The 19,337-nt window shown below is 41.3% G+C and overlaps 1 protein-coding gene across 4 annotated transcripts in view; it reads left to right on the plus strand.

Moving 5' to 3' along the window:
- The window catches only part of LOC134336797 (spermatogenesis-associated protein 22), a 113,107-nt gene that overhangs the window by 40,097 nt on the left and 53,673 nt on the right, over positions 1–19,337 (plus strand). The window contains exon 1 of one of the 4 annotated variants that reach the window (XM_063031265.1): positions 10,236–10,255. The exons of the other annotated variants lie outside the window; for them this stretch is intronic. The gene's annotated coding sequence lies outside the window, so the exon portion shown is untranslated. Of the gene's footprint in view, positions 1–10,235; positions 10,256–19,337 lie in introns of those variants that run through there. 4 annotated transcript variants of the gene reach the window in all.

Genomic DNA, 19,337 nt, shown 5'->3' on the forward strand with positions numbered 1-19,337 from the left:
TTTATTACTATTTAATTATTTATGGTGCAACTGTAACGAAAACCATTTCTCCTGGGATCAATAAAGTATGACTATACTATACTATACTATCGATAGGATTAGGCAGATGAATAATTTGGCACAGACTAGATGGGCTGAAGGGCCTGTTTCTGTGTTGCTGTGTTCTATGACCCTTTCAAAGGTCATTATTTAACTCCATTTTGAATCTGGGAGGCCACATTGTCACCACATGAAGGCTGATGTACCGTTTCCTGAGTCTGTGCAAGTTCTTTTACTGTGGTTTTGGAGGCAGTGCATAAAGTAGTAAAGAGCAGAAGGTGGAGAACCTTCAGAATTCTCCACCAGAAGCTCAGTCACTGAGTTAATTCCAAAACACTCTATTCAAAATAGAGTACTGACTATCAGAGGAACCAAGGAAGATGAAGATAATGCATGAAAATGGATTTGAGATCATCAGGCAGGCATGATTTGGGTGAATGGTGGAACAGACTCAAAAGCCAAAGTGGCCTACACTCCTCTTTCTATTCCTTATGTCTGACATCAGTTGGTAGTGCAGAAGATTTAAGGTAGCAATAAGTGTCTAGACACTTGTCTCACTATTCACTGCAGGCTTCTATAATTCAAGTCAACATCAGAAAGCACCAAACACTGGAACACTAGCTGGACCATAATTTGAGTAACCCATACAGTTCTGATCACCACATTACAGGGGAGATGCAATTGCACCAGAGAGGGAGTAGGTGGATTTATGATGCTCCTACCAGGATTGGAAAACTTGCAGCTAGGAAGAAGTATAAGATTAGTTACAGTGGTTTTCTTTCGAACAGAACCAGCTGTGGGAATACGTCAGAATCAGATTTTTACATCACTGGCGGATGTCGTGAAATTTGTTGTTTTGCGGCAGCAGTACATTGCAATACGTAATAATAAAAAGACTACCAACGACAAATGTGTGTATATATAATTAAATAAGTAGTGTAAAAATAGAGGAAAAATAGCGGGGTAGTGTTCATGAATTATTTGTCCATTCAGAAATCTGATGGTGGGGGCAAGAAGCTGGTCTTGAAACGTTGCGTGTATATCTTCAGGCTCCTAAACCTTCTCCTTGATGGCAGCAACGAGAAGAGGGCATGTCTTAGATGATGGATGTCCTCAAAGATGAATGCCACTTTTTTGAGGCATCATCTTTTGAAGACGCCCTAGATGTTGAGGAGGCTGGTGCCTATGATGGAGCTGGCTAAGCTTGCACCCATAGAAACCATAGAAAAACTACAGCACAGAAACAGGCCTTTTGGCCCTTCTTGGCTGTGCTGAACCATTTTCTGCCTAGTCCCACTGACCTGCACATGGACCATATCCCTCCATACACCTCCCATCCATGTATCTGTCCAATTTATTCTTAAATGTTAAAAAAGAACCTACATTTACCACCTCGTCTGGCAGCTCATTCCATACTCCCACCATTCTCTGTGCGAAGAAGCCCCCCCTAATGTTCCCTTTAAACTTTTCCCCCCTCACCCTTAACCCATGTCCTCTGGTTTTATTCTCCCCTTGCCTCAGTGGAAAAAGCCTGTTTGCATTCACTCTATCTATACCCATCATAATTTTATATACCTCTATCAAATCTCCCCTCATCCTTCTACGCTCCAGGGAATAAAGTCCTAACCTATTCAACCTTTCTCTGTAACTGAGTTTCTCAAGTCCCGGGAACATCCTTGTAAACCTTCTCTGCACTCTTTCAACCTTACTTATATCCTTCCTGTAATTTGGTGACCAAAACTCAACACAATACTCCAGATTCGGCCTCACCAATGCCTTATACAACCTCATCATAACATTCCAGCTCTTATACTCAATACTTCGATTAATAAAGGCCAATGTACCAAAAGGTCTCTTTACGACCGTATCTACCTGTGACGCCACTTTCAGGGAATTTTGTATCTGTATTCCCAGATCCCTCTGTTCTACTGCACTCCTCAGTGCCTTACCATTTACCCTGTATGTTCTACCTTGGTTTGTCCTTCCAACGTGCAATACCTCACACTTGTCTGTATTAAACTCCATCTGTCATTTTTCAGCCCATTTTTCCAGTTGGTCCAAGTCCCTCTGCAGGCTCTGAAAACCTTCCTCACTGTCTACTACACCTCCAATCTTTGTATCATCAGCAAATTTGCTGATCCAATTTACCACATTATCATCCAGATCATTGATATAGGTGACAAATAACAATGGACCCGGCATGATCCCTGTGGCACACCACTAGTCACAGGCCTCCACTCGGAGAAGCAATTCTCTACTACCACTCTTTGGCTTCTTCCATTGAGCCAATGTCTAATCCAATTTACCACCTCTCCATGTATACCTAGTGACTGAATTTTCCTAACTAACTTCCCATGCGGGACCTTGTCAAAGGCCTTACTGAAGTCCATATAGACAATATCCACTGCCTTCCCCTCATCCACTTTCCTGGTAACGTCCTTGAGAAACTCCAATAGATTGGTCAAACATGACCTACCATGCACAAAGCCATGTTGACTCTCCCTAATAAGTCCCTGTCTATCCAAATGCTTGTAGATTCTGTCTCTTAGTACTCCTTCCAATAACTTACCTACTACCAACATTAAACTTACCGGCCTATAATTTCCTGGATTACTTTTCGATCCTTTTTTAAACAACGGAACAACATGAGCCACTCTCCAATCCTCCGGCACCTCACCTGTAGACAGCGACATTTTAAATATTTCTGCCAGGGCCCCTGCAATTTCAACACTAGTCTCCTTCAAGGTCCGAGGGAACACCCTGTCAGGTCCCGGGGATTTATCCACTTTAATTTTCCTCAAGACAACAAGCACCTCCTCCTTTTCAATCTGTACAGTTTCCATGATCTCACTACTTGTTTCCCTTAATTCCATAGACTTCATGCCAGTTTCCTTAGTAAATACAGACGCAAAAAACCTACTTAAGATCTCCCCCATTTCCTTTGGATCCGCACATAGCCGACCACTCTGATCTTCAAGAGGACCAATTTTATCCCTTACAATCCTTTTGCTCTTAATCTACCCCTCCGAAGGACTTCCCAATCCTAGGCAGTGGCCCCTCCATCCTAGAGTTAGAACGCTCTCCACATCTGTAGAAATTTGCTAGAGTCTTTGGTGACATACCAAATATCCTCAAACTCCTAATAAAATATTGCTGCAGAAATGCCGTCTTTGTAATTCAAGATTGTTTACAGTCATTTCCGGAACAGAAGTGTAAAGGAGAGTGAAATAATTGTTACTCTGGCTCCGATGCAACACAAAATAGCACAATAAGATAAAGAACACAATAATAATAAAAAACACAATAAATGTAGGTTTCAATAGGTACACTTAATGTCAGAGAAATGTATACAATATACATCCTGAAATTCTTTTCCTTCACAAACATCCACGAAAACAGAGAAGTGCCCTGAAGAAAGAATGACAGTTAAATGTTAGGACCCCAAAACTCCCCCCTCCCATGCATAAGCAGCAGCAAAGGAATGAGCCCCCCGCCTCCCCCACCAGCAAAAAGCATCGGCGCCCCCCCCACCAAACACCCAAGTGTGCAGTAAAGCATCAGTAAAGACACAGACTTGCAGTACCCCAAAGACTACTTGTTCATCCAATAATTCAACATACCACAGGCTCTCTCTCTCCCTAATAAGGGAAAACTGATGGTATGTCCATAAGATCATGCTAGGCACAGGAATGTCTGTGCATTAGGTGACATTGAGAGGAAATGACAAAGTAGGTGGTAGGCTGTGTTAGTGGGCGGAGGTGTTGATCAATATGATGGGTCTAGATCTTCAGAGATGCTGACGACCAGGAACTTGAAACTGCTTACCCTCTCCACTGCTGGTCACTTGATGAACATTGGTGAATGTGCTTCCTCGACTTCCTCGACATCATTACTGGCACCATCTCTTTGTTCCATTTTTATTGAATTACCTGAATTTAATTCCACCAGCTGCACAGAGCTGCTTTAACTCTCATATATAAAACACAGGGTCTATTTGTAAGATAGCAGGATTAGCTTTCAACGTGGGACCCTCAATAGAAAGTTAATTCACAACATTTGTTCTTGACAGCAGGGTAGAGGAGTTGTAACCATGGGAACTGGAAAAAAATATCTTTTTGAGAGAACAGAAGGAATAAATGGAGGACAGAAAACACACACACACACACACACACACACACACACACACACACACACATTCCCCAAGCAATTCATTGAATTTATCCTGTGGATAGCTGTTTTCTACAGATTGCGTGGCGTTTGCAGTCATTGACTTGATTCAAATGTGGTGTGATGGTATGGCACAGTAGTGCAACTAGATCTGCTGCCCCATAGCTCAGAGATCTGGGATCAATTTCGACCTCTGGTGTTGTCAATGTGGAGTTTTCACAGTCTCCCTGGGAGCGCCTGTGTTTTCTCTGAGTGGCTGTGGTTTGCTCCCACATCACATAGGTATGAAGGTCGGGAGATAAACAGGTCACTGTAAATTGACTTTAATGTGCAGATGTGTGGTAGAATCTGGTGAGGGTGGGGAGGTTGATAGGAATATGAAGAGAATAGGAAGGAGAATTAATGAGGAACTGGGATTGTGTTATGACCCACCATATATCCATTAAAATGAACTAGCCTCCTTCAGAAAAATATATGGACCATTTGACCTCTGTCTGAATGGATTGAGGAAGATTAGATTATGAGGACACTCAGTCCTCTTTTATTGTCATTTAGAAATGCATGCATGCATTAAGAAATGATACAATGTTTCTCCGGAGTGATATCACAGGAAACGAGACAGACCAAAGACTAACACTGACAGAACCACATAATTATAGCATATAGTTACAGCAGTGCAAAGCAATACCATAATTTGATAAAGAACAGACCATAGGCACAGTAAAAAAAAGTTCTCAAAGTCCCGAGTCGATCGACTCCCAAGTCCCCGATAGCAGGCGGCAAAAGGGAGAAACTCCCTGCCATAAACCTGCAGGTACCGTCAGCTTGCCAATACCTTGGAAGCAGCCGACCCCAGCCGACCCTGAGTTCATCCGTCTGAAAACTCCGAGCTTCCTAGCAGCCTCTCCGACACAGCCCCCCGAGCGCCATCCTCTGCCGAGCGCCTTCGACCTCTCCCCAGACGCTGAAACACGCAAAGCTGATGATTTCCGGGCCTTCAGCTCCGGAGATTCCGGTTACCACACAGTAGCAGTGGTAGCAAAGCAGTCATTTCAGAAGTTTTCCAGATGTTCCGCTGTGCTCTCATGTCTGTCTCCATCAAATCAGGGTTGTGCATGGTCCCCTGCTTGACAGATAACCGATATTCATCACCGAAGTGGCTGCGCACGCTGTCATCGCGTCGCCATCTACTCCCCCCTCCCGGGAGGATTTAATCAATCATTTTAAAGATTAAAGATTAGTTTTATTTGTCACATGTACATTACAACGTCAATACAGTGAAATGCCTCATTTGCCTCAAATTAAATTAGCGAGGATTGTGCTGTGGCCAGACCACAAGTGTTGCCACACTTCTGGCACCCACATAACATATTAACCCTAACCCTTACTGTACATCTTGGGAAGGTGGGAGGAAACTGGAGCACCTGGAGGGAACCCATGTGGTTACAGGGAGAATGTACAAACTCCTTACGGACGGCGTCTGTCACGATGTGCACTGGCAATGTTGAAACCCAAGTGCAGAGGAAAGACAGATTCTCAACCAGAGTTTATTTATATTAATTCCAACAGAACACTGGTGATTCAGCTGAGCAAACCGCGAGACATAACAGTCCCAAACCCCCTGCGATTAGCGCTTAAATAATCCAGTAACATGGAATCCCTGAGCCTATGAAAATAAATTTAGCAAGTTTAAACAGAAAGCACAAGGAAAACTGTGTTACAAAGAGCAAATCACACGAGAGAAAACACAAAGAACCTTAAATAATTAACGACTTTTATTAAACAACAATTAACCAATTCAGGAGCTCTAAAAACTTTGGAGACTCATGCTGTCCAGCTCCCTGCACAAGCCCGAAGAGCTTATCAGAATGCATATGACTACAGTTTGAACAGCTAAGAATCCTGGAGACTCATGCTGTCCAGCTCCCTGCACAAGCCCGAAGAGCTTATCAGAATGCATATGACTACAGTTTGAACAGCTAAGAATCCTGATAGCCAAGAATGTGAGAGAGTTTAACAAGGACAGAGGCTCTATTAGTACACACTTGAAGGAATATTTTGAAGATCTCCCCAACTGAAATTCCATTTCTGATCTGAGAATGCTTAACTCCATTTTACAGCATATTAAGTGATCTGTCAAAAAGTTCAGAAAGGCATCCAACAACTGAAAAACAGCTGTGCTGCTAGAGTAGATTAAATCCCTTATGAAATAAGAACATAAGAACATAAGAACTAGGAGCAGGAGTAGGCCATCCGGCCCATTAAGCCTGCCCTGTCATTCAATAAGATCATGGCTGATCTGTCCGTAAACTCAGCATCAACTACCTGCCTTTTCTCCATAACCCTTTAATTCCCGACTATGTAAAAATCTATCTAACTGTATCTTAAATATATATATAGTGAAGAAGCCTCAACAGCTTCCCTGGGCAGAGAATTCCACAGATTCACCACTCTGGGAAAAACAATTTCTCCTCATCTCCGTCCTAAATCCCTAAATCTTCTCCCCTGAATCTTGAGGCCATATCCCCTTGTTCTAGTCTCACCTACCAATGGAAACAACTTTTCTACTTTTATCTTATCTATCTCTTTCAAAATTTTGTATGTTTCTATAAGATCCCCTCTCATTCTTCTGAATTCCAGAGAGTATAGTCCCAGGCAACACAACCTCCCCTCATAGGTTAACCCCTTCATCTCTGGAATCAACCTGGTGAACCTCCTCTGCACTGCCTCCAAAGCCAATATATCCTTCCTCAAGTATGGAGACCAGAACTCCAGGTGTGGCCTTACCAGTACCCTGTATAGTTGCAGCATGACCTCCCTACTCTTGAATTCAATCCCTCTAGCAATAAAGGCCAACATTCCGTTTGCCTTCTTAATAACCTGTTGTACCTGCAAGCCAACATTTTGCAATTCATGAACAAGCACTCCCAAGTCCCTCTGCACAACAGCATGCTGCAATCTTTCATCATTTAAATAATAATCTGCTGTTCTATTATTCCTTCCAAAGTGGATGATCTTGCATTTACCAACGTTGTATTCCATCTGCCAGACCTTGTCCCACTCACTTAACCTATCTATATCCCTCTGCAGACTCTCCACATCCTCTGTACAATTTGCTTTTCCACTCAGTTTAATGTCGTCAGCAAATTTTGCTACGCTACACTCAGTCCCCTCTTCCAAATCATCAATGTAAATGGTAAACTGAAATATGGTGGAGAGGAACTCCTGCTGTGAGCTCAGGGCCACAGCTTTCCCATCTGGGAAGAGAAGAGCAAGACACAGATATCAGAGATGCTGGAATTGTTACCATTTTCAAGAACGACAAGAAATTCTGCAGATGCTGGAAATCCTAAGGGTGGGAAAGATCAAGGGCTGAAAAAGAAAGAAACTGATAGGAGAGGAGAGTAGACCACGGGAGAAAGAAAAGAAGGAGGGAAGGAGAAATCGATGTTCATGCCATCAGGTTGGAGGCTACCCAGATAGAATATAAGGTGTTGCTCCTCCACTGAGGGTGGCCTCATCTCGGCACAAAAGAAGACCATGGGCCAGCATGAACAGGAATGGGAATCAGAATTTAAATATTTGTCTTACCTTCCCTCTCAATATTCTAACTTCTGGTCCCTTCCTTTCCACTCCTGATGAAGGGTCTAGGCCCTTTATTTCCCTCCATAGATGCTGCCTGACCTGATGAGTTCCTTCGATGTTTCGTGTGTGCTAATCAAGATTTCCAGCATCTGCAGATCTCTTTTGTTTATCATACACTTGCAGTGGGTGAGAGCATTTATCTAGAAGGGGAGTGAGATTTCTCCTTGCTTGATTAGATTGAAAAGACCTTGAATGGGTGTTATAATAGCCTGACATCCAGTGATGAAACTTATCCATAACTAATGGGGAAAGAACAGGACAAGTCATCTGTTTAAAGTCGTCATTAGGTGGGTGGCAAGGAAAGATCTCTTCTTGAGCTGTTGCAGCATTGACTGCTTTATCATCAAAATGAAGGACAGAGCTGTGTCCTTTTAGCTAACATTGGAAATACATGAAGGTACAAAGCTGTGGAAACATCAGAGCAGGGCACTGCCATTCATGTTGAACTGCTCTATGAAAGGAAAGGCGGGGAAAGGAAGAATTAAACTGCTGTCATTGTGTTAATCCAGATAGATAGTGCCAGTTAACAAGAATCAGATTTCCAACCAACCTGGCTTCACCTATCACCTTCTAGCTATCCTCCTTTCCCTCCCCTCACCTTCTTATCCTGGTGTCTTCCCTCTTCTTCTCCAATCCTGAAGAAGGGTCTTGTCCAGAAACGTCGAGTGTTTACTCTTTTCCATAGATGCTGCCTGACCTGCTGAGTTCCTCTGGCATTTTGTGTGTGTTGCTCGGGAAAGGTAGGTGCCTGGTTGGGCGAGGGAGGATGAAGGAAGAAGCTTGGGAGGGGATAGATGGATGGCAATTTTATTCTTCCTGTCCACATAGACTGTTTGTCCCACTCACATCGGGGAGAAGGCTATGTAGCATCCACGCCAGGACTACCAGACTCAAAAAAAAGTTACTTTCCACAAGCAGTAAGGCTGATCAATAGCTCAACCACTAACCCTCCCACTACCACTATTTTATCATTTCCTGTCAGTCACCTTACATATAGACACTTCTCTACCTAGCGTCACTTTATGGGTGTACAATCAATCTATGTATATAGACTATTCTATGTACTGTGTTTGTATTTATTGTTGTGTTCCTTATCTCTGTGTTTTTGTGCTGCAGAGTAACAATTCTTTTCTTCTCCTTTACACTTGTGTACTGAAAATGACTTTAAGCATTCTTGAATCTTGAATATTTTACCTCAATGCTATTTTCTATACTAACAATACATCCTGAGACCCCTCAAATTCAATAATGCATTAAACTCGGGGTTAAACATACTGTGTGATTGAGGCTCCACAGGCCTCTGGAATAGAAGGTTCTGAAAAATTACGACCTTCTCGGTGAAGAAATTTCTTCTCATCTCAGCCCGGTTTGGCCAATCCTTACTTTGAGACTGTAACTCCTAGTTTGACATACCCCAATAAGAAAATCTTCATCCCTATAGAAATGCAGTAAGATGTCTTTCCTGCTGTAATAAAAAACAAGACAAGAAGCCTTGATAAAAAGCCTTACTGGTTGTTTGTGGAGGAGGAGAAGACTTCAGGGATATGGGATAGGTAGAGGAATAGGACTAACCTATTGCACAGAAAATATTGTTCACTGACTCTGCTTCTGACATTCAAATTTAATAGCTTGAGCTTTGGAGGCTGTGTATTATTATCATATAAATATTTAGCGAAATTGTAGGTAAACCCGACATAGCATGCTGAGCAAATGGTCAGATTTTGTGTTGCAGCTTTATCAGATTCCACAATTCTTTGTCTGAACCCAAAATGGTGCTGGATTAGGGTGCAGAATTGTTATTTTTCTTGCATTTTCCTCGCAGTTTAGCTTTCTTATGCTTCATAACAATTTGTATATAATCATCTACGAGGGGTGATTGATAAGTTCATGGCCTAAGGTAGAAGGAGTCAATTTTAGAAAACCTAACACATTTAGTTTTCCTACATTTACACACTTAATCCAGCGGTCGTCGAACATACGATGACTTGGACCTCCAGAAAGCGGTCCACAGCGGGGGTGATTGATAAGTTCGTGGCCTAAGGTAGAAGGAGATGAGTTATTAACTTCAAACTTTCTGCATTTTCACTCAAAGAGTTGAACTACACTGGCATGTAACAAGAGCTGTATAACTCATCTCCTTCTACTTAGGCCACAAACTTATCACTCACCCCCCCTCCATGCATGCTATTGTTCAGTAAATGATCTAGTAATTGTAGTACAACTGATTCTGTATATTCTAGAAACTTCTCTGTTTTCCTGTAGCAGGTGTGATCATGGCTTAATTTTCTGTCTTCTTTTTTTTTGTTCTTGTAACACTTGATAAAACAGACATAATCACCAAGTTTTATTCCTCACTCTCAACTCCTGAAGAATCTTTGCATCAGTATCACCAGATCGAACAACAGTAAGTTTATTAAATGTGGCTATAACAAGATCCTGTAAGGAGTAAGAAGGGGGACAGCAGAACCATTTGATCCAGGCACTGATACAAATGAATGTGCCTATGCTCCAGTCAGAACCACTAAGTGTTTTTGACATCATAGTATCAAAGCTCAAAGTTAAAAGTAAGTGTTATTATCAAAGTACAAGTATGTCACCATATACATTCCTGAGATTCATTTTCTTGTGGGCATACGCAACAAATCGATAACAGGATCAATGAAAGACCGTCCGTCTAGGGTGTTCAGCTGGAGTGTAGGAGCCAACAAGCTGTGCAAATGTGTTTGTAAATAAATAGCAATAATTAATGAGAACATAAGGTGAAGAGTCCTTGAAATTGAGTCCATAGGTTGTGGGGAAATTTCAATGATGGGGACAAGTGAAGTTGAGTGAAGTTATCACCTTTTGTTCAAGAGCCTGATTTTTGAGGGGTAGTAACTGTTCTTGAACCTGGTGGTGTGAGTCCTGAGGCTCTTGTACCTGGTACGTGTCATTTGTTAAGGACTTAATTTGTACCATTGCCTTTACAACAGATCAATAGGAAATATCCATTAATGATCGGAAACGCTAAATTCAGTGTCCTGTGCCATTTATCTTGCTCACACTGTGTGAGACTGAATCACACCTGTTACAATTTTGATTAATTATCTCATTATCACCGAGACCGCCAGTCTGCCTTCTTTGTTACTGCACTAGTCTGCGTTCCCTCAGTTCCGCAGCTGTGTAAACCCTCTTCTCAGTCTCAGTTAGGTTAAGAATTCGTTCATACAGCATTTGTAATGTAACAGATGGCATTGCATTCTACACTCTATAAATATGAGATCATCCAAAACTTGATTGCCCATGCCTTCACTTGCATCCAGTTCCAAGCCATCACTGTCCTTCATCTATATTGTTATGTATTTAAATAAAGCAATTAGAATTTTTTTTACTTTTGCTTTTATCTTGACCTTGCCCTTCCTAATTCCCTGTCCTCCTTCTGCCCTCATCAGTTGGTGGTTCTCTGCTTCTGCTGCTTTGTTCACCCTTGTGTAACTCCCGCTTCAGCTAGCGGCTTAATATAGGGGGTGATAGACCCCCGGCCCGGCCAAACTTAAAAAATCTCATTTGGGTGGATGCTGCGCGGTGTCCCCTGTTACAAATCAGTACCATGAAATAACAAACAGTATACAATATGCAATTAAATGACTGAGTTTTATAATTTTTAATTTGACTATCTGGTTAGTAAAGAAAACAAGAAAAGAGAAAGGGCCCATTCTCACAAACCAGTCTAATGCTCAATGTTGGAGCTCACTGATGAGGGTGTTCGTCCACCATCGACCTCCTCCGATCGTCACTGACCTTCAGACCCTCGCTCCAAGTCACTCTGTCCGAGGTCTCCCAGCTCTCTCCATTCGCGTCTTTTCTCCTCATCTCTCCCCGGCAAAAGACCACAAATTCCCAGCACCCAGACACACAAGGAAGAACATTGGCTAGAATGCCCCGTTACCTCTAGTCATAACCCAAACATTGCTGCTACAGAGAAACAATTACCTCAGCAGTGGAACGTTACAAAGAAGCCATTACATTAGCAGTGAAACCTTACTGTGTGTTACACTTGAATTTAGTTGCCTTTGATGTTTTTGACTAGTGCCTTAAACTCTGCATTTCCCTTCTTAAAACTCTTCTTTTTTCTTTTCTTCACTACCTCTTCCTTTATCACACTGCTTTGAAATTTCTGCTTTGACCCCAATGACTAACATACTTCAAAGATACATTTTGTTTGATCACATTCCTACAATGCATTTTGGGACACCATGTTCAATTAGGCACATGGCTAATTGACAAACAGAGATACGTAGGAGGAAAGGGTTAGAGGGATCTTAGATAGGTTAAAGGTCAACATAACATAGTGGGCAGAAGGGTCTATACTGTGCTCTAATGTTCTATTTCTATACTAAAAGGTACATATATATATAAATGTATAAATGCAAATTTATGTATCTAAATGCCAGGTGGCAAGGTGGAGTTACATCTCGACCAAAGGAGGTGTAAGGCACTCCTTCCCTCCGCTAGCCTGCAGGTCACCCTTGGGCAAGGTGTAGCACCTGCTTAGCCCCCTGATCAGGGTCATATGAAGCCACTGGAGCAGGTGGTGGATGGTCGTATGAACAGCTGGTGCATGTCACAAGTCCTGTTTATGTGATCACTGACGCCGGACGGACAATCTCTGAAGAGTACTGAGAATGGCTGGGGTCACCTGTCTTGTAAAGACACTGCCCAGAAGAAGGCAATGGCAAACCACTTCTGTAGAAAAATTTGCCACGAACAATCATGCCCAGGGACCATGTTCGCCCATGTCATGTGACACAGCACATGATGATGCTGATCGAGTGAACGCTAAAAAGAGACAGACATCTGGCCTCCTGGTTAAGTAGGGATGTAATACGGACAGAGTACAAATAAGTAAAATTAGAAAATAAATATATAGAGAAATTAAATAAGTGTACTTTTTTGACTTTGGGATCTTTCCCAATGGGCTGATTCAGAGACCACTCAGACAACAAGCCATAGGCTCTAATTTTTGCATTTGCATGTGGCATATCCCACAGGGGCTCAAGGGGGCTGAGGTGACTTACGGTGACCAGGAGTTGCATGATTACCTCAGAAACCCAGTTGTTACTGGAGAGTTCCCAGATATGCATTCAGCCACAGCGTTTGTTTCTGTGAAGTGGCAAACCTGCTGATTTAAGATCGTATATGTTCTTTAGCGGGAAAAAAACTGTGAAACAGTTAATTTAATTTGGCTGATTAGCAACACAGATGGCAGATCTTTGAACTTTTTAAAAAATCAAATCCTGGATTGTTATGGCCCAAATAGATTGAATAAATGGCGTAGATTCTTTGGTGACCAACTATGATCAAATTTGCCTGAACAGCATTGTAATGCAACATATATTTCTATATATTTCACTTTTGAGACTGTTTTGGTGTTCTTTTTTCTTCTTTTGCTTGATTGCAAAAAAAACCTATATGATCTTTTATATATAATGAAACAGTGGCTGTTGTGCATGAATGAACGCTGATCATAGTACCTAGGTCTCACATAAATCCATACCCTGCAATCAGCTACAGGTTATAAGTCTAACACACAGAGGTGCCAGGGAATGGGTGATAGGTACTTCTATTTAATAACACTCTCCTCCCTGCACCCTCAGTCCTGTGCTTCTATCCTCTGTGGTGGCAGATATTTTCTGATGTATATCGACTTTGACTCTTCTTTTTTTGCACTAACTTCTTGACTGAAGAATTAAGTTCTGTACTCTGAGCGTCACCAGTCATTCTTCAAATGACTTTATCTCTTTCCTCATATCAACAGAGCTGTAGTATTTTGAAGTGGTGCAAAACCCAGCTGCAAGGCAGCACTGGAACTCTAGTACTGGTTAACCCTTTATGTCTCTGCCATTCACCTGCATGAGCGTTGACTCTGTGTTATAGACTAAAACGAACCTTGTTACTTGGCACTGATGAGCCAACCTAACAAGCCTTTGTCACAGCATAGTGTATCTCTTGCTTGTTCTCATTTGATTTTTTTTAACCTTAATCCTTCAACATTTTCTTTAGAATCAAATCTGTCGAGTTATGTATTTATGTATTTGTTTATTTATTTAGAGAAAGTGTGGAACAGGGTCTTCCTGCCCAATGAGCCACACTGTCCAGCAGCTCACTTATTTAACCCTAGCCTAATCATGGGACAATTTACAATGACCAATGAACCTACTAACCAATACATCCTTGATACATCTTTGGACTGTCAGATAAAAGCACTCGGAGGAAACTCACATGGTCATGGGGAAAATACCCCTACAGACAGCTCCAGAATTGAACTCCAAGCTCCAACGCCCCGAGCTGTAATAGCATCGTGCTAACCACTACGCCACAGTAGCAATGCTAATGACAGAGATGTGCAGATAATTTGATTTCTTATAGGAGTCATTCTTCACCCTTCAGTACTAATCATGGTATTAGATTAATTTATTTTAATCTGGCCACTACTTCACTGCATGGGTTATTAGCAAAAATCTGAAACAGCCTAAGAAGCTTAGCTTAATACTGATCCGGCCAATTTAAGATGTGGTCTGACATGACCGTGATATTTTCAAGTGTGTTGTATTGAAGGAAAAAGAATCGGATTATAGCTGGATCGCAGTATTAGTTATTTCAAATTAAGTTGGCTGAACAGTACAGTTTAAATACCAAGGTATGCTTTCTTGCTTCCATCTTGTGGTCATTTTAATATCACCTCACTTATGATGACGCTTTTCTCACTTAATTTTCAAAAGGGCATTGCTAAAAAAAAATGTTGGAAATATTGTGGTTGAGTTCCATTTGAATTTTCCTGAAGCACAAGTATTTTAATAGAATACCGCTATTTAATGAGTTAATAGGCTTCTTGGTTGTCTTTACCCATCTGGAACCTGGAAGTTTGTTGTTTAAATCTTTTGATTTATATTGAACTTGACAGGCAAATGAATTAAACATTTTTTGCTTCTCTGAGGCGATATCCTGGATTTTTTTTTAATTGGTGCATTTTTTGTGCAATAAGTTAAGAGATGTTTGGTCTGGGCAACATAAGACTGTTAATTTTTAGGCATTAAACTTGAGTACCAAGCTAACCCACCACAAAGTGATAAACTCAGTGGCTACTTTATCAGTTATATCCTGTACCTAATAAAGTAGCCACTGAGTTTATTAGTTTGTGGCTGGGTTAGCTTGGTGCTCAGGCTCATGGTCTTCTGCTGCTGCAGCCCAACCTCTTTAAGGTTCGACGTGTTGTGCATTCAGAGATGCTCTTCTGCACACCACTGTTGTAATGTGTGGTTATTTGCATTAATGTCACCTTCCTGTCCGCTTGAACCAGTCTGGCCATTCTCCTTTGACCTCTCTCATTTTAGCCCACAGAACTGCTGCTTACTGGATTTTTTTTTTTTGTTTATCACATCAATTTCTGTGAACTCTAGGGATTGTTATCTGTGAAAATCCCAGGAAATCAGCAGTTACTGAGATGCTCAAAAAGTCTGTATGGCACCAGCAATCATTCAACGATCAAAGTCACTTAGATCACATTTCTTCCCCACTCTGATGTTTAGTCTGAACAACAACTGAACCTCCTGACTAGGTCTGCATGCTTTTATGCACTGAGCTGCTGCCACATGATTGATTGGTTAGATATTTGCGTGAATGATCAGGCATACAGGTATATCTAAATAAGTGGCTTCTGAAAATATATTCTTTTATTTTGTACGGATTACACGAAGAAGTGAATTTTTATCATTTCCCCAGTGATATCCATACCAGGTTCTGAGTAGCACATCAGTATAAGTTCATGGAAACCAGTTGCAGATGAAGTATTTCAAGTTAAACTGACTCCAACCTCAACACCAAATGGTTCCTTCTTTCGGTTCTAGTTTCATCTCCAGTCAAATTTACACCACCAACTCTTGCTTGCCACATCTTGCAATATTTCTGTTATGTTCTGGAGTGTTAAATTAATGGACCCTTTCATAGGATAGCATAACTTCCAAGAGGACCACAACCTTGTTGTGGTTTGGAGGTCTGTGTGCCTCAATGACCTGGAAAGCTATGTCGGCTGGAGTCAGGGCTTTATGCTTTGTCTCTTGGTAGGGTCACCCTGTCAAGCAGCTCAAAGGGTCGAGGCCAGACTAAGAGTGGTCCACCGGATCTCCAGGTTCATGGGTTCAGCTCAGGGCTGACAACCCTGACTAGTAAAATAAAATCATTATGGAAACAGCAATGAAGAATCCTTCTACATCTGAGTGCAACGGTATTACTGAGTCTCCACCTGGGACTTGCATGACTGATGGTAGATAAAACTGAGAGGAAGCTACTGACACGATGAAGGAAGCCCTGAACACTGCCAGAGATGGAGGACTTTCATTGTTGCCCTTAATGCCATTAACGTAGGCAGATTCATTTACGTAGGACAGTATAAAGCAATTAGAAATTACAGAGTTAAAACCTTGTCCAATAAAATACAAGGGAAGATCATAACACATAGAACATTACAGCATAGTACGGGCTCATCAGCCCCTGATGTTGTGTTGACCTTTTAACCTACTCCAAGATCAATCCTACATAGCCCTCCATTTTTCTGTCATCCATGTTCCTACCTATGTGTTTCTCAAAGGTCCTTAACTTGCCATTGTCAAAGAAAAACAGAACCAATTGAATCCTTTTAATTGCACCACAATCAGTCTAAACTCAGCCATCAGAAATGTAAAGTACTATTGACCATGCAATCAAATGGCACCTATTCACCAATTATCTGCTCACTTGATTCGTAATGGATAACCATCAGAGAATTACCCAACCATCCACCGTGACACTATTGAACAGAATCATAGTTAAGTGTTTAAATAAGTACTGTGGCTAAAATAAGGAGGTGAGAGATTTGATAGCCTGTAAGAGGTGAGAAATTGGGTATCCTGAGTTGCATGATTTACTTCTGGCATCACAAATTCTTTTTTAATATTTACAACACACCAGTCAGGAAAGTGAGGTAATACTCTCTACTTGCTTGGTGAATGGTGCCCACCATTGAGCACATTGACATGAAACCCCGTCGCAGGAAAGCAGCATCCATTATCAAGGCACCTCACCACCCAGGTCACGCTCTCTTCTTGCTGCTGCCTTCAGGAAGGAGGTACAGGATCCTCAGGACTCAAACCACCAGGTTCAAGAACAGTTATTACCCCTTAACCAACAGGCTCTTGAACCAAAGGGGATAACTTCACTCAACTTCACTTGCCCCATCATCGAAATGTTCCCACAACCCATCGACTCACTCTCAAGGACTCTTCATCTCATGTTCTCAATGTTTATTGCTTATTTATTATCTTATGCTCTCTGTATTGATTGCTTATTTATTTATTATTATTATTTCTTTCTTTTCGTATTATTTATTTCTTTCAGTTTGTTATCTTCTGCATTCTGGCTGAACATCCAACTTGGGTGGTCTTTCATTGATTCTGTATTGGTTATTATTCTATAGATTTATTGAGTACGCCCACAAGATCTCAGGGTAGTATAAGGTGACATATATGTACTTTGATATTAAATTTATTTTGAACTTTGAATGTAGCTCCAATGGTCAATGCCACAGGTGAATAAAACAATAGTGGGCTCCATCCATCACCCGAAACTTTTATTTCCTCTGTCTTCTGGTTACTTTAGCTGTTGTATGTACTGCCTACAAAATATAGACTAGACTACTGTACTTTCACTGCAGTTTCCGAATCCATTAGCTCTCTCTCCAAGGACACGGGCTTCCAGTGCACGGAAACACCATCATTTACATGTCCCCTTGACACACCATCCTGACAGGGAGACATACTTCTCTTCCTTCATTAGCCCTGGGACTATATAATGACACTGACAACCTTCATTTTGAGAGTACCTTCATTAGAAGGATTCCAGCAGTTCAAAATTGTGCTCACCTTCCTAAAGGCAAATAACAATGGACAATATCTGCTGACATTGTTAGCAAAACCCAGTTTCCAAGCAGTGAAAACATTCTTAAAAATGACCATATCATCAATTAGAAATCTTTACTGCACCGCAAACAGCAGGTACCTTTGCTTTTAAGTTATTATCTGCACAGGTACTAATAGATCTATAGAAAATTCCGAACTGGTTACTGTTTTTCTCCCTTCAGATCTCATTTTCTTTATGTATAAATAATTTCTGCTACGTAATTATTAATTTTATTTGAGAAATTTAAAAATGATTTCCCACCTTCCTATGTTAAGCAAATGTACGCTTGCAATGCGTGCTGTCGGGTGTACCTGACCACAGCCCTGCGGGGCTCCGAGTTGAATGACATTATACTCGGTGACGTCAAACTCACGCTGGCACCTGTGGAAACGCGATGACGTCACCGGGACCGTCCCGTTCCCGCCTCTCCCGGTCGCGTGCCAGGTACCGTTTCTTTCTCTTGGCGTATGGGGGAAATTAGGATGGCGTGGTTTGCCTCAGCAACTTAAAAAAAAAACAAACAAATATTTATAAAAAGGGTGAGGTACCACCACTGGACATTTTATCTTTTTTTTATTTGGAAGAGAACTTGGAAGAGAATCTGTGCTTTTAGGTTTATAAAATGTACTGTGTGAAATTTAGGTTGTCCATTCAGCTGGTTTGGGTCTGCCAGTCAAGCCCACGTGTGTTCATGAGAAAAAAATAGTTTATTATATATACATATCTTTCTGAAGCAATGTCCATCCCTGTTTTAGAGTAAGAGCTTCCCCAGTTATTACTTGGCTTGGTTTGGCCTCAGTTCCCATGAATTCCTCAAGTATGGTATGTAGACTCAAGGACAAGTTCTGTCCCATTATTATCAGACTCTTGAATGAAGCTTTAAAGCTAAAAATGAACTCTTGATCTCCTTTGCACTTTATTTGTCTAACTGCACTGCACTCTCTCAGCATCTGTAATACTATATTCTGCATTATGATTTTCCTTTCCGTACTATCTCAATGTACTTGTATGTGGATTGATTTGTCTGGATGGCATGCAATCAAAAGCTTTTCACTGTATCTTGGTACATGAGATGATATTAAACTGATTATCAAATGACACCACCAATTGGCTTCCAATTTAAAACCCAGGTTTACTCCTTATCCTAGTCCATGCTAATGAATACAAAGTCTACAAGGCCCATTAAGTACTGGCAATACAATAGAATAAAGGTTGTGAGTATGCAGAGTTTAGTGACATTTTTGAAGCCAAGAAGAGTAGCTTTGGGACCACAACTGTAGACTTAAGCAACCTGTGGCTTAAACTACTGGAGTTTTGTGCCCTGACACCAAATTGTCAACCTTATTGAAGGTGAACTAGCCAAAATGAAACTGATGGAGCAGGAAGTCTTTGCACCTGGTGTTCACTTTACATGTCAGACCATTATACGAAAACCTTCTGCAACATTGGATATAATTTGGTTACGGTATAGAGTTACAGATACTCCAGGTAGAATTTGGACTAACAGAAGTAAA

Source organism: Mobula hypostoma, chromosome 23 (assembly GCF_963921235.1).
Source record: "Mobula hypostoma chromosome 23, sMobHyp1.1, whole genome shotgun sequence".
Taxonomy (NCBI): Eukaryota; Metazoa; Chordata; class Chondrichthyes; order Myliobatiformes; family Myliobatidae; genus Mobula; species Mobula hypostoma.